A 16,763-nucleotide genomic window follows, 5' to 3' on the forward strand; every position below is an offset into this window, starting at 1 on the left:
CCGGGCACCCCACGCCGTCTTTCGGCGCAGTATTATAGGATGGCCACACCAGAGAAACTTGCTGGACACCACCTCGGTGCCATCTGGATCTTGGCGCGATGTGCTGCCTTCGGCGTACTGTAGCAGCAAGAGTGACTGCAACTCAGCTGGACGGCGAGTGAAACGCTAAGAGGCGCCCCACTGCAGATGAGGTGCCTCCACCTGGGGAGGTGGGAGAGGCCCGTTTGTGCCGCCTCCCCCCCCACCCCCCGGGCACCCCACGCCGTCTTTCGGCGCAGCATTGTAGGATGGCCACACCAGTGAAAGTTGCTGGACACCACCTCGGTGCCATCCGTGTCTCGGCGCGTTGTGCTACCTTTGGCCTACTGTAGCAGCAAGTGCGGGCGCAACTCAAGTGGACGGCGAGTGAAACGGTAAGAGGCGCCACACTGCAAAGGAGGTGCCTCCACCTGGGGAGGGGGGAGAGGCCAGTTCGTACCGCCTCCCCCCCCCCCCCCCCGGGCACCCCACGCCGACTTTCGGCGCAACATTGTAGGATGGCCACACCAGTGCAACTTGCTGGACACCACCTCGGTGCCATCCGGATCTCGGCGCGTTGTGCTGCCTTCGGCCTATTCGCACATCGTTCCGCTACTGACGCCGCCTCACAGGCCAACGGATTTTGTAGGCTTTTTATAGCCCAAAGTCCCATAACAGGTCATGTGACTTGTTTATAAAACTTTTCATTGGTTCATTTTACTTTTGGTTTCCTAATGATGGAAGGCTTGATCATATGACCTAAAAATAACACTTTTCATTGATTGAAACATTTTTTTTTCCCAAATGATGAAAGCCCCACCTTTTTTTTCTCACTTGGCAATCCAAAAAGGTTCCGTTAGATAACAACAGAGGGGACAGACAACAAGAACCATCAGTCAAAAGAGGGGAGGGCAAGTTCTTCCCTACCGGGTCACGTTGGGGCTCCACCGGAAGTAATCGAATTGGTAGTCTACAGTGTTTCTGGATGTTTCAGACTGAAGCTGGCGTCAGCATGAGAGCACCACCATCTCGTGGCTCTGTCGTGGCCATTCCACAAGCAATCATGGCAGCCGCTCCCCACCGGAAGCCTGCGGGAGTCGGGGGCCCCGATGACTTTTGTAGAATCTTTAAGGCTGAGGGGAGGCTTTCGAGAATGGGGCCCAAGCCCTAGCAGGCAAACGTCCGAGTTCAAATATGTCCCAGGGCCATTTTAGTGGACCAGGCCTAAATCCGAAGAGCTGGCCACCATTTTAAGAGTCCTGTAGCAGCCGCCTATCGCTGCACCGCAAGAGTGGGTGCAATTCAACTGGATGGTGGGCGAGACGCTGTAGCCGCAAGAGCGGGCGCAACTCAACTGGATGGTGGGCGAGACGCTGTAGCCGCAAGAGCGGGCGCAACTCAGCTGAATGGTGGATGAGGCACAGTGCAGCAAAAGCGGGCGGTAAACAGCAGAATGGCGACTGAAACTGTAAAGGGGCGCCCCACTGCAGCAGAGGAGCCTCCAGCTGGGGAGGCGGGGGAGGCCCGTTCGTTCCGCCTCCCCCCCCCCGGGGTGCCGCACGCCGTTTTTCGGCGCAGCATTGTAGGATGCCATGACCAGTGCGACAACTTACTGGACATCACCTGGGTGCCGTCCGAATCTCGGCGCGTTGTGCTGCCTTCGGCCTATTCGCACAAAGGACCGCTACTGACGCCACCTCACAGCAGCCCATTGTTGCTTTGTTTAAAATGTTTTTTTTAACGTGTTTACTTTGTTGGAGCGTTGTATATATTCATAAGTTATTAAAGTGTTATAATCCTACTACTTTGTTGGAGTGCTATATATTTTTAATGTGACACATAATTGTGAAGAACTTAATGTACAAAAAGACATCCCTGGAATCTTCCGCTTCAGGCTCGATCCCACACACCCTCACAGTGAAAATCCCCTCCCCAATCACAATACAGGATCGTTATCAGATAGTAGGAACGCGTGTGGTGTGACGGATCGCATGGGGTGGGAGCCTTGATCTACTGTAACTCCTTTGAAGAGGGGTGATTCTTTACAGTTGGGGCGATAAACTACATCCGCAGGGCTAAGTGATAGCCTGGGACCGGCCTGGACAATGAGACACAGAGGAAGAGGAGTGTCAGAGGGTACGGTAGTGAATAGGGTGAAAGGGAGGTGTCGGGCGGGCACAGGGTGTGATTCTCAGGGAAGAGCAGCGCAGATGGGGGGAGGTTTATGGCCCATGCATGAGAGAGGGAGCGGGGGTGACCAGTGCGTGGGGGAGATGCTTGCGAGGGTGGGGAGCCATGCTGAGGATTGGCGGCGTGCAGAGAGTGGGTCTGGTCAAGGCATCTAAAATGGCTGCCGTGCACGACAAAAGTGTGGCATTGGAAAAAAGGCAAGATGGCGCAGACAATGTTTATCAATACGGATTAATTTATAACAATTATTTTTAACAATATATTTACTCGCAGTGACAAAATGGCGGTCAACACTTCCTTATTTCCTTCGAATCGAACGTTAACAGACGTCACGCAGCAAAAAAATAAAAATCCGCTCATGCGCAGCCGCTGGAAGACATGTATCAACATATATGAGCATCCTCAGCCACCCTCAGAAAACATAGGGGGTCAGGATACGTCTACCGTACCCCCAGAGGGTGCGGTAGTGAATAGGGTGAAAGGGAGGTGTTGGGCGGGCACAGGGTGTAATTCTCAGGGAAGAGCAGCGCAGATGGGGGGAGGTTTATGGCCCATGCATGAGAGAGAGAGCGGGGGTGACCAGTGCATGGGGGAGATGCTTGCGAGGGTGGGGAGACATGCTGAGGATCGACGGCGTGCAGAGAGTGGGTCTGGTCAAGGCATCTAAAATGGCTGCCGTGCACGACAAAAGTGTGGCATTGGAAAAAAGGCAAGATGGCGCAGACAATGTTTATCAATACGGATTAATTTATAACAATTATTTTTAACAATATATTTACTCGCAGTGACAAAATGGCGGTCAACACTTCCTGATTTCTTTCGAATCGAACATTAACAGACGTCACGCAGCGAAAAAATAAAAATCCGCTCACGCGCAGCTGCTGGAAGTCATGTATCAACATATATGAGCATCCTCAGCCACCCTCAGAAAACATAGGGGGTCAGGATACGTCTCCCGTACCCCCTTATACCCATTTCTCACATTGTTTTTCCTCCATCTTGTAATTTAATTAAAACGAAACACAAAATGGCGAATTCCCGTTTTGCTACCGGTTCGCGAACCGGAAAGCGCTTCTACCGCGAAAAATAAATTTTTTTTTATTTGCCCCACGGGACCCTTTAATAACTCCAACATCATTCCTAGGGGGTCAAGAGGGGTCTACCTTGCCCCCTTTCATTAAATTCCCCCTTCAGTTTTCTCCTCCTCTTGTCTCTTGATCCTACCGAGAGACAAGATGGCGGCCGTTCCGGACTGTTTAGAATGTTGACAGACATCGGAGAGCCAATCAGCTTCGCTTCGGAAAGTTCCGTAACGCGAAAAGTACGCGAACCGGATCGCTACCCGGGACGCTGTCACAGATATATCTGTTTTTTAAAACATTAATTTCTCAAAATCCACTGGAGCACATATATTGAGACCCAGCAAAGGCACATCAGGCTAACAGTCCCTACAATTTGGCCAAGTTTCGTGCAAATCCATTCAGCCGTTCGAGCTAAAAGTGAGGCCAAACGCCCTATGGAAAAATGAATGGGAAAAACGCGTTTTGGGACCCCCCTTTTTTCTCGGCTCCCCCTTGACAAAACCCCCCCAAATTTTCAGGGGCTGCTCAAAAACAAAATGTGCCATTTTCCTGAAAATTTCAGCCGATTCCGTCCACAAACGCCAAAGTTATTAGACATAGAATTTTCAAAAGTCCCATAGAGAAAAAATCCTAACTATATATATATTCACTGAAAAAACCATAGGTTATAGACCATATATAGTTAGGGATTAGCATTTAAAAAACCATATTTTATTTGCACAAAACCATTGAAATTCCATATATAGTTAGTTGCACTAACTATATATCGCGGACCCGCAATCCACTGCTAATGATGTCACATATTACATCATTCATGACATGGTCAGTGACATCACTGATGACATCACTGATGACATCTCAAATGACATCACTGATGACATCACTGATGACATCACTGATGACAACACCCAGTGACTGTATGTTTCTGTAAAGTTAAAATATGTCTTACATATTGAAGAATGAGTTGATGTATAAGTGTCTGGATGAAGGATTTAGTAGGTGCATGACTGACTGTATGAGAGAATGATTAAATGTGTCTCACTAAGTGCATGGGTTAGTGATTAAAGTGTCTTAATTTGGCAATCATTATTTATGTTGTTCTGTAAACTGCTGCATGTTTAAATCAGTAGCTATATCAGTAACTATATGGGTTATTGAATGGTTGCCCAAGTATTTGTATGGGAGACTGAGTATGTGTGTGGGTGGCTGGGAGGTGTATAACTCTGTGCATAGATGTGTGAGCAGTTGATTCCCTAGGTGTATGGGTTCAAAAGTGCATGTAGAAACAGCTGTATGGACAGTTGACTGTGTGCATGAGTATATTGGTGAGTGAATGGATATCTCAGTGCTACATGTCAAAGTAAGTACATATGTAAAACACACTCCATGTGAGAGTTGACATATATAAATAACTGAACATAAGAGCCAGTGAATGTGAGAGTGGCTGTATGAATCATTGTGAACTTGTATCAAGGATTGTATAAGAGAGTAAATATGTGTTAGTATATGTTTGAATAAGTAAGGTGTGTATAACTGTATAGTTGAGGAAATGGAGATGTGATTGATTCTTTGCATGACTGACTAGGTGTGTGAGTAACTCCATGGATGTGTGACAGTCTGTGAGTGCCTGTTTACACTGAGTGTATCTAAGGTTATATTAGAGTCTGAAGATGTATTATCACATAAATGATATCATCAGTGATGTAATCAGTAATGTCAAATGAGATGTCAGTGATGTCATCAGTGATGTCATTTGAGATTTCATCAGTGATGTCATCAGTGATGTCATTTGAGATGTCATCAGTGATGTCATCAGTGATGTCACTGACCATGTCATGAATGATGTAATATGTGACATCATTAGCAGTGGATTGCGGGTCCGCGATATATAGTTAGTGCAACTAACTATATATGGAATTTCAATGGTTTTGTGCAAATAAAATATGGTTTTTTAAATGCTAATCCCTAACTATATATGGTCTATAACCTATGGTTTTTTCAGTGAATTTTCAAGGTTTTGTAAATGCTAATTCCTAACTATATATGATCTATAACCTATGGTTTTTTCTGTGAATTTCATTGGTTTTTTAAAAGCTAATATCTATAGCTGTAAAATATATACTTTATTAAGTGACGTATCACGTAGCCCGTGAGACGCCTCATGATGCATCGCATAACCGTGACGTATCGTCTCTGCAGCGCAAACCAAACCCAAAACGTAAGCACGCCAGAACACGCTAAAAGATATATATATATTTTTTTAACCTTAATTAGACAAAATCCACACGTGCACATATCACAAACGTTCAAAAAACACAATATGTCGGACTCCCGTTACGCTGCCGGTTAGCTGCCCGGTTAACGTACCAGGAAGCACCTTTACCGCGAAAATTCGCAATTTTTGTTTTTTTTTTCACCCCCCAGGGAACTTTAATAGCCCCCTCATCAATCCTAGGGGTTCAGGAGGGGTCTGCCTTACCCCTTTCATTCATTTACACCTTTTTTTTTTCCACCTCTTGTCTCTCGATCCCACAGAGAGACAAGATGGCGGCCGCTCTAGACTGTTTACAATGATAACAGCCAATCAGCTTCTCCTCAGACTCCCGTTACACTGCCGGTTAGCTTCCCGGTTAGCTGCCCGGTTAGCTGCCCGGTTCGCGTACCAAGACGCGTCTCTACGGCGAAAAAAATCGAATTTTCTTCTTTTTTTTTTGCCCCGCGAGGCTTCATAATATCCCCCTCATCAATCCTAGGGGGTCAGAAGGGGTCTATCTTGCCCTCTTTCCTTCATTTCCCCCTTTGTTTTGGCCTCCTCTTGTCTCTCGATCCTACCGAGAGACAAGATGGCGGCCGTTCCGGACTGTTTACAATGTTGACAGCCAATCATCTACTCCTCAGACTCCCGTTACACTGCCGGTTAGCTTCCCGGTTAGCTGCCCGGTTAGCTGCCCGGTTCGCGTACCAAGACGCGTCTCTACGGTGAAAAAATCGGAATTTCTTTTTTTTTTTTTGGGCCCTGCGTGGCTCTATAATATATATCCCCCTCATCAATCCTAGGGGGTCAGAAGGGGTCTACCTTGCCCCCTTTCCTTCATTTCCCCCTTTGTTTTGGCCTCCTCTTGTCTCTCGATCCTACCGAGAGACAAGATGGCGGCCGCTCCGGACTGTTTAGAATGTTGACAGACACCGGAGAGCCAATCAGCTTCGCATCGCAAAGTTCCGTAACGCGAAAAGTACGCGAACCGGAGCGCAGCCCGGAGCGCTGTTACAGATATATATCTTATTTTAAACGTTAATTTCTCAAAATCCACTGAAGCACATATATTGAGACCTAGCAAAGGCACATCGGGCTAACAGTCCCTACAATTTTGCCAAGTTTCGTGCAAATCCATTCAGCCGTTCGAGCTAAAAGTGAGGCCAACCGCCCTATGGAAAAATGAATGGGAAAAACGCGTTTTGGGACCCCCCTTTTTTCTCGGGCCCCCCTTGATGACCCCCCCACCCAAATTTTCAGGGGCTGCTCAGAAACAAAATGTGCCATTTTCCTGAAAACTTCAGCCGATTCCGTCCACAAACGCCAAAGTTTTTAGGCATAGAATTTTCAAAAGTTCCATAGAGAAAAAATCCTAACTATATATACCTACTGGCTATCGCCAGTAGGTAATATATATATATATATATATATATATATATATATATATATATATATATATATATATATATATATATATATATATATATATATATATATATTCACTGAAAAAACCATAGGTTATAGACCATATATAGTTAGGAATTCGCATTTACAAAACCTTATTTTACTCACACAAAACCATTGAAATTCCATATATAGTTAGTTGCACTAACTATATATCGCGCACCCGCAATCCACTGCTGATGATGTCACATATTACATCATTCATGACATGGTCAGTGACATCACTGATGATATCACTGATGACATCTCAAATGGCATCACTGATGACATCACTGATGACAACATCCAGTGACTGTATGTTTCTGTAAAGTTAAAATATGTCTTACATATTGAAGAATGAGTGGATGTATAAGTGTCTGGATGAAGGATTTAGTAGGTGCATGACTGACTGTATGAGTGAGTGATTAAATGTGTCTCACTGAGTGCATGGGTTAGTGACTAAACTGTCTTAATTTGTGCATCATTATGTCTGTTGTTCTGTAAACTGTTGCATGTGTTGATAAGTAGCTATATGAGTAACTATATGGGTTATTGATTGGTTGCCCAAGTATTTGTATGGGAGACTGAGTGTGTGTGTGGGTGGCTGGGAGGTGTATGACTCTGTGCATAGATGTGTGAGCAGTTGATTCACTAGATGTATGGTTTCAAAAGTGCATGTGGAAACAGCTGTATGGGCGGTTGACTGTGTGCATGAGTGTATTGGTGAGTGAATGGATATCTCAGTGCTACATGTCAAAGTAAGTACATATGTAAAACACAGTACATGTGAGAGTTGACATATATAAAAAACTGTGCATAAGAGCCAGTGAATGTGTGAGTGGTTGTATGGATCATTGTGAACTTGTATCAGGGATTGTATAAGAGAGTAAATATGTGTTAGTATATGTTTGAATAAGTAAAGTTTGTATAACTGTATAGTTGAGGAAATGGAGGTGTGATTGATTCTTTGCATGACTGACTAGGTGTGTGAGTAACGCCATGGATGAGTGACAGTCTGTGAGTGTCTGTTTACACTGATTGTATCTAAGGTTATATTAGAGTCTGAAGAGGTTCATCGTATTATCACATGAATGATATCATCAGTGATGTGATCAGTAATGTCAAATGAGATGTCATCAGTGATGTCATCAGTGATGTCATTTGAGATGTCATCAGTGATGTCATTTGAGATGTCATCAGTGATGTCATCAGTGATGTCACTGACCATGTCATGAATGATGTAATATGTGACATCATCAGCAGTGGATTGCGGGTGCGCGATATATAGTTAGTGCAACTAACTATATATGGAATTTCAATGGTTTTGTGTGAGTAAAATAAGGTTTTGTAAATGCGAATTCCTAACTATATATGGTCTATAACCTATGGTTTTTTCAGTGAATTTTCAAGGTTTTGTAAATGCTAATTCCTAACTATATATGGTCTATAACCTATGGTTCTTTCAGTGAATTTTCAAGGTTTTGTAAATGCTAATTCCTAACTATATATGGTCTATAGCCTATGGTTTTTTCAGTGAATATATATATATACATACATATATAAACATATATCATCTGTATATCTATATAAATACAAACATAAATGCATGCATACATATACTTATATGCATACAGATGCATGTTATTTACAAGAAAGTTGAAAAAACACTAATAAAAGCAAAGCTAAAAAGCCACCTCATTACAAACAGAATGGCTTTAACTTAAACGAGGGCGAGATCTATTGCATTTTCAATGCTTGTTTACTTTGGTTCCATCAAGAAGGCATTCAGATGTGTCACACATTTGCCATAAATTCTGAATGTTAGCACTCTAGTTGCACATTAGATCACTGTAGTAAAGCTACTGCTCACCAGGGACGTCTGCTGCTGGTATTCAAAGTGCATGTTTCAGTCTGCATGTCAGAATTTTTTTAATGAAATAGAAGAGGATTTGAGAAGTCACTCAAAATGATCCCTAATTTTTCTTTCTGAAGCACTAATCATACTTTCTATGGCAAAATTAACCCCCTCATGTTGTTCCTTTTTAAATTGAGTGTTTTCAGACTTACCACTTCATTCCAATCAAGATGGCTTCTGTTGTGCCATACTTTGTCATAAGTAAGACTGTTAGCGCTCTAGTTGTTCTTTAGAACACTCTGGGACATTCTGTCATTGGGCTATACTTGGGGTACATCTGGGTGATATTTGGGCTACATTTAGGCTCTTTTGTCTCTGGTGGCCATCTTGGGAGACTGTATGTCAGAATTTTTTAATGAAATTGAAGAGGGTTTGAAAAGTCACTCAAAATGTGCCCTAATTTTTCTTTCTGCAGCACTAATCATAATTCATATGGCAAAATATACCCCCTCATTTTGTTCCTTTTTAAATTAAATGTTTTAAGAGTTACCACTTTATTCCAATCAAGATGGCTTCAGGTGTGCCATACCTTTGTAATAAGTAGGACTGTTAGCGCTCTAGTTGTTCTTTAGAACACTCTGGGACATTCTGTCATTGGGCTATACTTGGGCTACATCTGGGTGATATTTGGGCTCTTTTGTCTCTGGTGGCCATTTTGGGAGACTGCATGTCAGAATTTTTTAATGAAATAGAAGAGGATTTGAAAAGTCACTCAAAATGTGCCCTAATTTTTCTTTCTGCAGCACTAATAATACCTTCTATTGCATAATATACCCCCTCATTTTGTTCCTTTTTAAATTGAATGTTTTAAGAGTTACCACTTTATTCCCATCACGATGGCTCCAGGTGTGCTATACCTTTGTAATAAGTAGGACTGTTAGCGCTCTAGTTGTTCTTTAGAACACTCTGGGACATTCTGTCATTGGGCTATACTTGGGCTACATCTGGGTGATATTTGGGCTACATTTGGGCTCTTTTGTCTCTGGTGGCCATTTTGGGAGACTGCATGTCAGAATGTTTTAATGAAATAGAAAAGGATTTGAGAAGTCACTCAAAATGTGCCCTAATTTTTCATTCTGCAGCACTAATCATACTTTCTATGGCAAAATATACCCCCTCATGTTGTTTCTTTTTAAATTAAATGTTTTAAGAGTTACCACTTTATTCCAATCAAGATGGCTTCAGGTGTGCCATACCTTTGTAATAAGTAGGACTGTTAGCGCTCTAGTTGTTCTTTAGAACACTCTAGGAGGCTGCAGTAGAACACAAAGGAATCAACTGACAGTCTCTGTCCTTGTTGGATGTACATGTTTTACTGAGAATGTCAGACTTCATTTTCATATGACTCAGAAAGATAATGTGAATTTACAGAAAATATGCTTTCAGTTTAGCTTATAGATCCCCTTCCAAACCACTGTGGGAAAATCATGAGATATTAGTTTTCTTTCAAACAATATTCATGATATCACAGCAGAAGGTTTTTTCACATGGTAAAATCACCTTAGAACCCACCACAATTCCTAAAACGAGTATGGTACCATCAACAAATGATTTATAATGTAACTAAAGTCCTAAAACCCTCTATTAACTACAATGCTTTTTAATGAGGTGCTATCATGTATATTGGTCCCAAGATGGCTGCCAACACTTCTTGGATGAAGTGCTGACAGCCAATCAGATCAGATGTGTGGTTAGGCTCCGCCCAGATATATATCTTTTTTTGAACCTAAATTACTCAAAATCCACTGGAGCACATATATTGAGACCTAGCAAAGGCACATCAGGCTAACAGTCCCTACAATTTTGCCAAGTTTCGTGCAAATTCATTCAGCCGTTCGAGCTAAAAGTGAGGCCAACCGCCCTATGGAAATTAACATGGGAAAAACGTGTTTTGGGACCCCCCTTTTTTCTCGTCCCCCCCTTGATGAAACCCCCCCAAATTGTCAGGGGCTGCTCAGAAACAAAATGTTCCATTTTCCTGAAAATTTCAGCCAATTCTGTCCACAAACGCCAAAGTTATTAGACATAGAATTTTCAAAAATCCCATAGAGAAAAAATCCTAACTATATATACCTACTGGCGACCGCCAGTAGGTAATATATATATATATATATATATATATATATATATATATATATATATATATATATATATATATATATATATATATATATATATATATATACATATAATGGAAGTTGAGGCAGCACCTTCAACTTCTTGTGCGTGTCTTGTCCTGCTTTGACCCCCACCCTCGCTATTTTGGACACTTGCATCAACGTCCCTCAGCCAAACTTACCTGGGAACAACCAGTGCATCCTGGGTCACGTAGTCCGTGGACTTCCCCGGACCGGCTGAAAACTTCATTTGTGAGGGGCGGAGCTAATAATTTGCACCTATCAGTGTGCAGTGGGGTGTATTTTCACTGCAGGACCTCTGGGACTTCCTATCACAAACACTGCAGGCGCTGACGAAGGCCAATCCGGCCGAAATGCATTCGCCATTACTTCAAGAATAAAGTGTGTTGCTTTGTCAATCCCCTCTGAGGCTCCCGCTTCTTTCTTCGAGAGAAGACTTTTTCCTTATCTAATCCACGCGTGTGCCAGAAGCGCGTTCAGGAGCCCACTCGCTACTTGTGGCTTTGAGAATCTGGACCCAGTCTTGGCTGTTTCTGTTTCTTCACGGTAGTGAAAATCTCCAAGCTCGCTGGATGTCCATGTGAATTGATGCGGCTTAATGAGGCATCTTGCCTCCGCCGGGCGGGTTACATTGTTCTCCCGCCCCTGCAACTTTGCTTCATGGTCTCCGGTTTGCGGGGTGGGGACGCGAGGCAGCACCTTCAACTTCTTGTGCGTGTCTTGTCCTGCTTTGACCCCCACCCTCGCTATTTTGGACACTTGCATCAACGTCCCTCAGCCACATTGCCTGGGAACAACCAGTGCATCCTGGGTCACGTAGTCCGTGGACTTCCCCGGACCGGCTGAAAACTTCATTTGTGAGGGGCGGAGCTAATAATTTGCACCTATCAGTGTGCGGTGGGGTGTATTTTCACTGCAGGACCTCTGGGACTTCCTATCACAAACACTGCAGGCGCTGACGAAGGCCAATCCGGCCGAAATGCATTCGCCATTTCTTCAAGAATAAAGTGTGTTGCTTTGTCAATCCCCTCTGAGGCTCCCGCTTCTTTCTTCGAGAGAAGACTTTTTCCATATATATATATATATATATATATATATATTTATAAATATATATATATATATGTATATGTATATATATATATATACCCCTGCATACAAGACGGCTTGGTCAACACTGGCATTTTCGTTTCGGCGGAAATACTTCACATTTCAAGTAATTGAAAGGACCAAAGCCCACCACTCCATTCAGGCGGAAAAGAAGCCGTGTCGGAGGTATTGAACTCCGTCCTGGGCGAGATGCACGGCCATACTTACCCCCGTTGATGAGATTCCTGGAAGAGGTGGTTGTGCAGTCAGGGGGCTCAAGGAGACTATGCATTCCTGCAGGCAGCGCAGGACATCGGCAGAAGGTTTCACAGAATCCTGCAGTTCGCGTTACTACTGGGCCGCCCGATCCTGACTAACTACTGCATTCTGGGTCTTGCAGTCAAACCTACACTCCAGGAACTGTCACAAGTGACCTGTATCACCGATAGGGGCGGAGCGAACACTCACTATTTCAGTGGGGGCAAAACACACCTTTGTGATTACACTTCCCTTTCCTGTTCCATTCTGGGCGCTGAAGAGGCCACTGAGCCGAAATGCATACGCCTTTTGCTGCATAATTATGGAATTAAGAGTCTCCGGTTTGCTCCCCTATTGTGGCCTCTGCCTTTCATTTCTGGGAGGTTCTTTGGACAACTTTGAGCATCGCCAGCCAGCGGCGTGCTACAGAGGTCCCTGCATACAAGACGGCTTGGTCGACACTGGCGTTTTCGTTTTGGCGGAAATACTTCACATTTCAAGTAATTGAAAGGACCAAAGCCCACCACTCCATTCAGGTGGAAAAGAAGCGGTGTCGGAGTTATTGAACTCGGTCCTGGGCGAGATGCACAGCCATACTTACCCCCGCTGATGAGATTCCTGGAAGAGGTGGTTGTGCAGTCAGGGGGCTCAAGGGGACTATGCATTCCTGCAGGCAGCGCAGGACATCGGCAGAAGGTTTCACAGAATCCTGCAGTTCGCGTTAGTACTGGGCCGCCTGATCCTGACTAACTACTGCATTCTGGGTCTTGCAGTCAAACCTACACTCCAGGAACTGTCACAGGATACCTGTATCACCGATAGGGGTGGAGCGAACACTCACTATTTCAGTGGGGGCAGGACACACCTTTGTGATTACACTTCCCTTTCCTGTTCCATTCTGGGCACTGAAGAGGCCACTGAGCCGAAATGCATATGCCCTTTGCGGCATAAATATGGAATAAAGAGTCTCTGGTTTGCTCCCCTATTGTGGCCTCTGCCTTTCATTTCTGAGAGGTTCTTTGGTCCCGAAACGTGTTTTGCCCATGTTATTTTCCATAGGACGAATAGACACGGTTACAGCCCGAACTGCTGAACGGATTTACAAGACATTTGGCAAAAAGGTAGAGTCTGATTTGCAGATTACGCTTTTGCTTAAATGGTGTATATGCCGTCAGTAGTTCCTGTGAAAATAAAAAGAAACAAATATATATCTATAAGCGCGCACGGTGCGCGTATCGGATGTGCGCGAGCGAATTCTGATTAGCTGTTAGATGTTTGTCAACATTCCAATTGGTGGAAACCAGGAATTGTTGGCCACCATTTTGTCACTCCGAGGCAAAAGAGAGGTATAAACAAAAGTGGAGAACGTGAAAAGGGGGCAGGGTAGAGAATCCCTGACCCCATAGGTCTTCTCAGGGGGTCCCTGAAGGGCAAAAAAATATATATATATAATTTTTTTTAAATCGCGAGGTGCGCGCACGTTGTGCGCACGTCGGCAAAAAAAAGAGAAAAAAATACAGTTAAATAACAAGTTTGAGTGTTTAGATGTTGGTTGGCTCTAAAAAGAGCCATTGTGTTCATTGAGTGTTTTTTGTACCTACAAGTAAGTACCGATACAGGGTCTAAAGTTCAAGAGGAAGACTCTATTCCCCTCATCTGTGAAATGTACAATGTCTCTTCTATAAATGCCTTGCATGTTGTAACACAAGTTGTTGTGGTATATAGAACCCATACCATAGTCTCTGAGGAAAGCAGAAACAGACTTATTCACATGTTTCCTTGCTTTGTCAATTTGCGGACAATATTGGTTGGACCAGTTCCATTTTTGCCTTTGGCATATATTAGAATAAACAAAGGCAGTTGGTGGAAAAAGTGACATCAATTGCCTAAAGGTGTCCTTTAAAAGCATTTCTAGACCTACCCCAGTCAAAGTGCCTAGGTCATTGCCACCACAGTGCACAATTATGAAATCAGGGTGTGGGAGATGCAAAAAGGATTTTACCAATGGCATACATTGGTAACATCTCAATCCTCTCTTGCCAATCCACATAATATCCACATTTGGTAAATCAAGGTTGAGAAAGCATCTATTTGCTGCATACCTTCCACTCCAGAAAATATAGCTGTGTCCTACAATCCACACTCTAAGCATCTTGAAGGTAGATCTGGTTGTACTCAGATGGGCTCTGGAAATAAAATGGCAGTTTGAAAAGTAGGAGTTTAGAAAAAAATGTTGATGAGATACAGTGCACTTGGAAAAAAAGAAATGATTGGTGGTTTCTGAAAATTCAACATTGAACACTAGGGTTCATGCTACTGTTTTTTAAAAGGAGAATTGCTAATGGTTGAGAAAAAGTTATTGAAAGGAACATTGCACAGGATAAGCTGGTGTATTGAGAAGTCAAACACCCTTGCTGGTTTGGTTTGGAGATGAACTTTTCACCTGTGTGTTCAGTTAGGTGTTCTATGGAGTATTACCAGGCAGAGAGAGCAGTGGGGGAAGGTAGAATATTATGTGAGTTTAAAAGTGTTGCAATGTAGAACCAATTAAAATGTTAGTTTGGTTTTGAATTTGTGTGGGAAGAAATTCGATTGGTTAGCTACATGAATATGGTTGTAAAATGAGATGGAACCAATGCCATTCTATGTTTGCAGTGACGGGTGCACAATTCAGAGATTCTGCTTAAGAAAATCTGGTGTGTGATTGACACTGTTCGAAATCTACAAAAAGCATTATTAAAGGTGAGCTGTTAATTTGTTAGGGGGTCTATGTTGTGCATTTTTAGTTAATAAGAAAAATGTGTTCTAATGTAGAAGCTGGAGTTTATTTCTATGGAGTCTAATTCTGAAATTGTCTGCTTTGGGGAAAACATTGTGATAGGAGCATTTGGTATGTTAATGTGTTTGAGGAGATATTTTTTTGCAGTACAGTGCTGTTCTTAAAAATGTAGAGTGTGTACATGAAGTGGTCTAACCACTTGTATATTGGGGTTAGAATTCTCAGATAGTCTCCTTGTAGTCTAGTAAACATTCTGGGTGTGCTGCACAAGTGCCATAGAAAATCTTTCAGTAGCATGTGGCAGAATAATTTGCTTAGTTGAGGTGTTTAAAAATATGGGTATACATGTACTCATGGAGTGAGTCAGGCCTTAGGACATTTATAGCTATAAAGTCCTATGCAACATGTGTGTCAGGCCTCTTAATTCCCAAATATTCTCCATGCTGTGTAATAAAGATGCTGGGTTTGCTGTTGAAATGCCATAGCAACTCTCTCTGTAGCATGTAGTAATCATTTCAGTGAATTCTCATTTCTACATTCTCAGTCCCACCTTGACCCCCTATACAGCCTGATCACCACTGCACTGCCCTAAACCCTGAAACACCATCCTCAGCAAAACCTGCTAAACTCTTTCAACACTACTGCACTGCTCTAAACCCAAAAACACTATCCTCAGCGAATGCCCCTATAATGTTGAAACACAAGTGCACTGCCCTAAACCCTGAAACAGCACTCTCTGCATGATCTCCTACACTGCCTGTACACTGCTGCTGTGCCTTAAACTTACTTATGGAGTGAACTACTCTTTACAACATATAGTGCTTCTAATTGCTATGTAGTATGCTAGTAGTGGTCTATAATTGTAAAACAAAAAATTACATTTTTTTTTCTTCACAACAGAATATAATTATCTACAGAAAGAAAACCATTATGCCTTCGAAGAGTGAGAAAAGAAAAAGATATAAACAGGCTTACTTTTCCAAGAAAAAAGAAGTACAAGATTTATCTAAACAACAATGTGTAAAAAAAACAAAGAAAGCTCCTGGTAAGACAACAAAGGATTTAATAGGGAAAATAACACAAACTAAAAAAAGGGTGGAGAATCAGGAAAAAAATAAAAAAAAATCTGTAACTACAATGAAAAACCAGCCAAAAAAGAAAAATGATGGAAAACTATGTGGTAAAGAGATAGTGTATAGTACTAGACGAAAAAAACAATTTGCTGAAATTCGCAAGCGAATGTTTTATAACAGAGTCATTTTAAATTTATTGAAAAATATAAAGAGTTATAAAAGAAAAACAGCTTTTTATAAGAAATACAAAATATTGAAACAATTGTTGAGAAGGCTTTTGAATTAAAAAATATATATATTTATTTTAGTAATCAATAGGATTTGAACACTAGATAAGCCAATCAATGTTATGAAGGCCAAAAATAAGTGGAAAAGACTAATTAATGAACTAATTTTTGTAATTTTTTTGGGAGAATGGAAACATAGTTCAAGTTGTGAGCTGTGTTTTAATGAAGAGAGTTACCTTCAGAGTAAAGATTTGATGCATGCAGTTGATACCAGTGGTCAAGCTTATGAGGTTAAGAATG

Source organism: Lissotriton vulgaris, chromosome 3_2, assembly GCF_964263255.1.
Source record: "Lissotriton vulgaris chromosome 3_2, aLisVul1.2, whole genome shotgun sequence".
Classification (NCBI taxonomy): Eukaryota; Metazoa; Chordata; class Amphibia; order Caudata; family Salamandridae; genus Lissotriton; species Lissotriton vulgaris.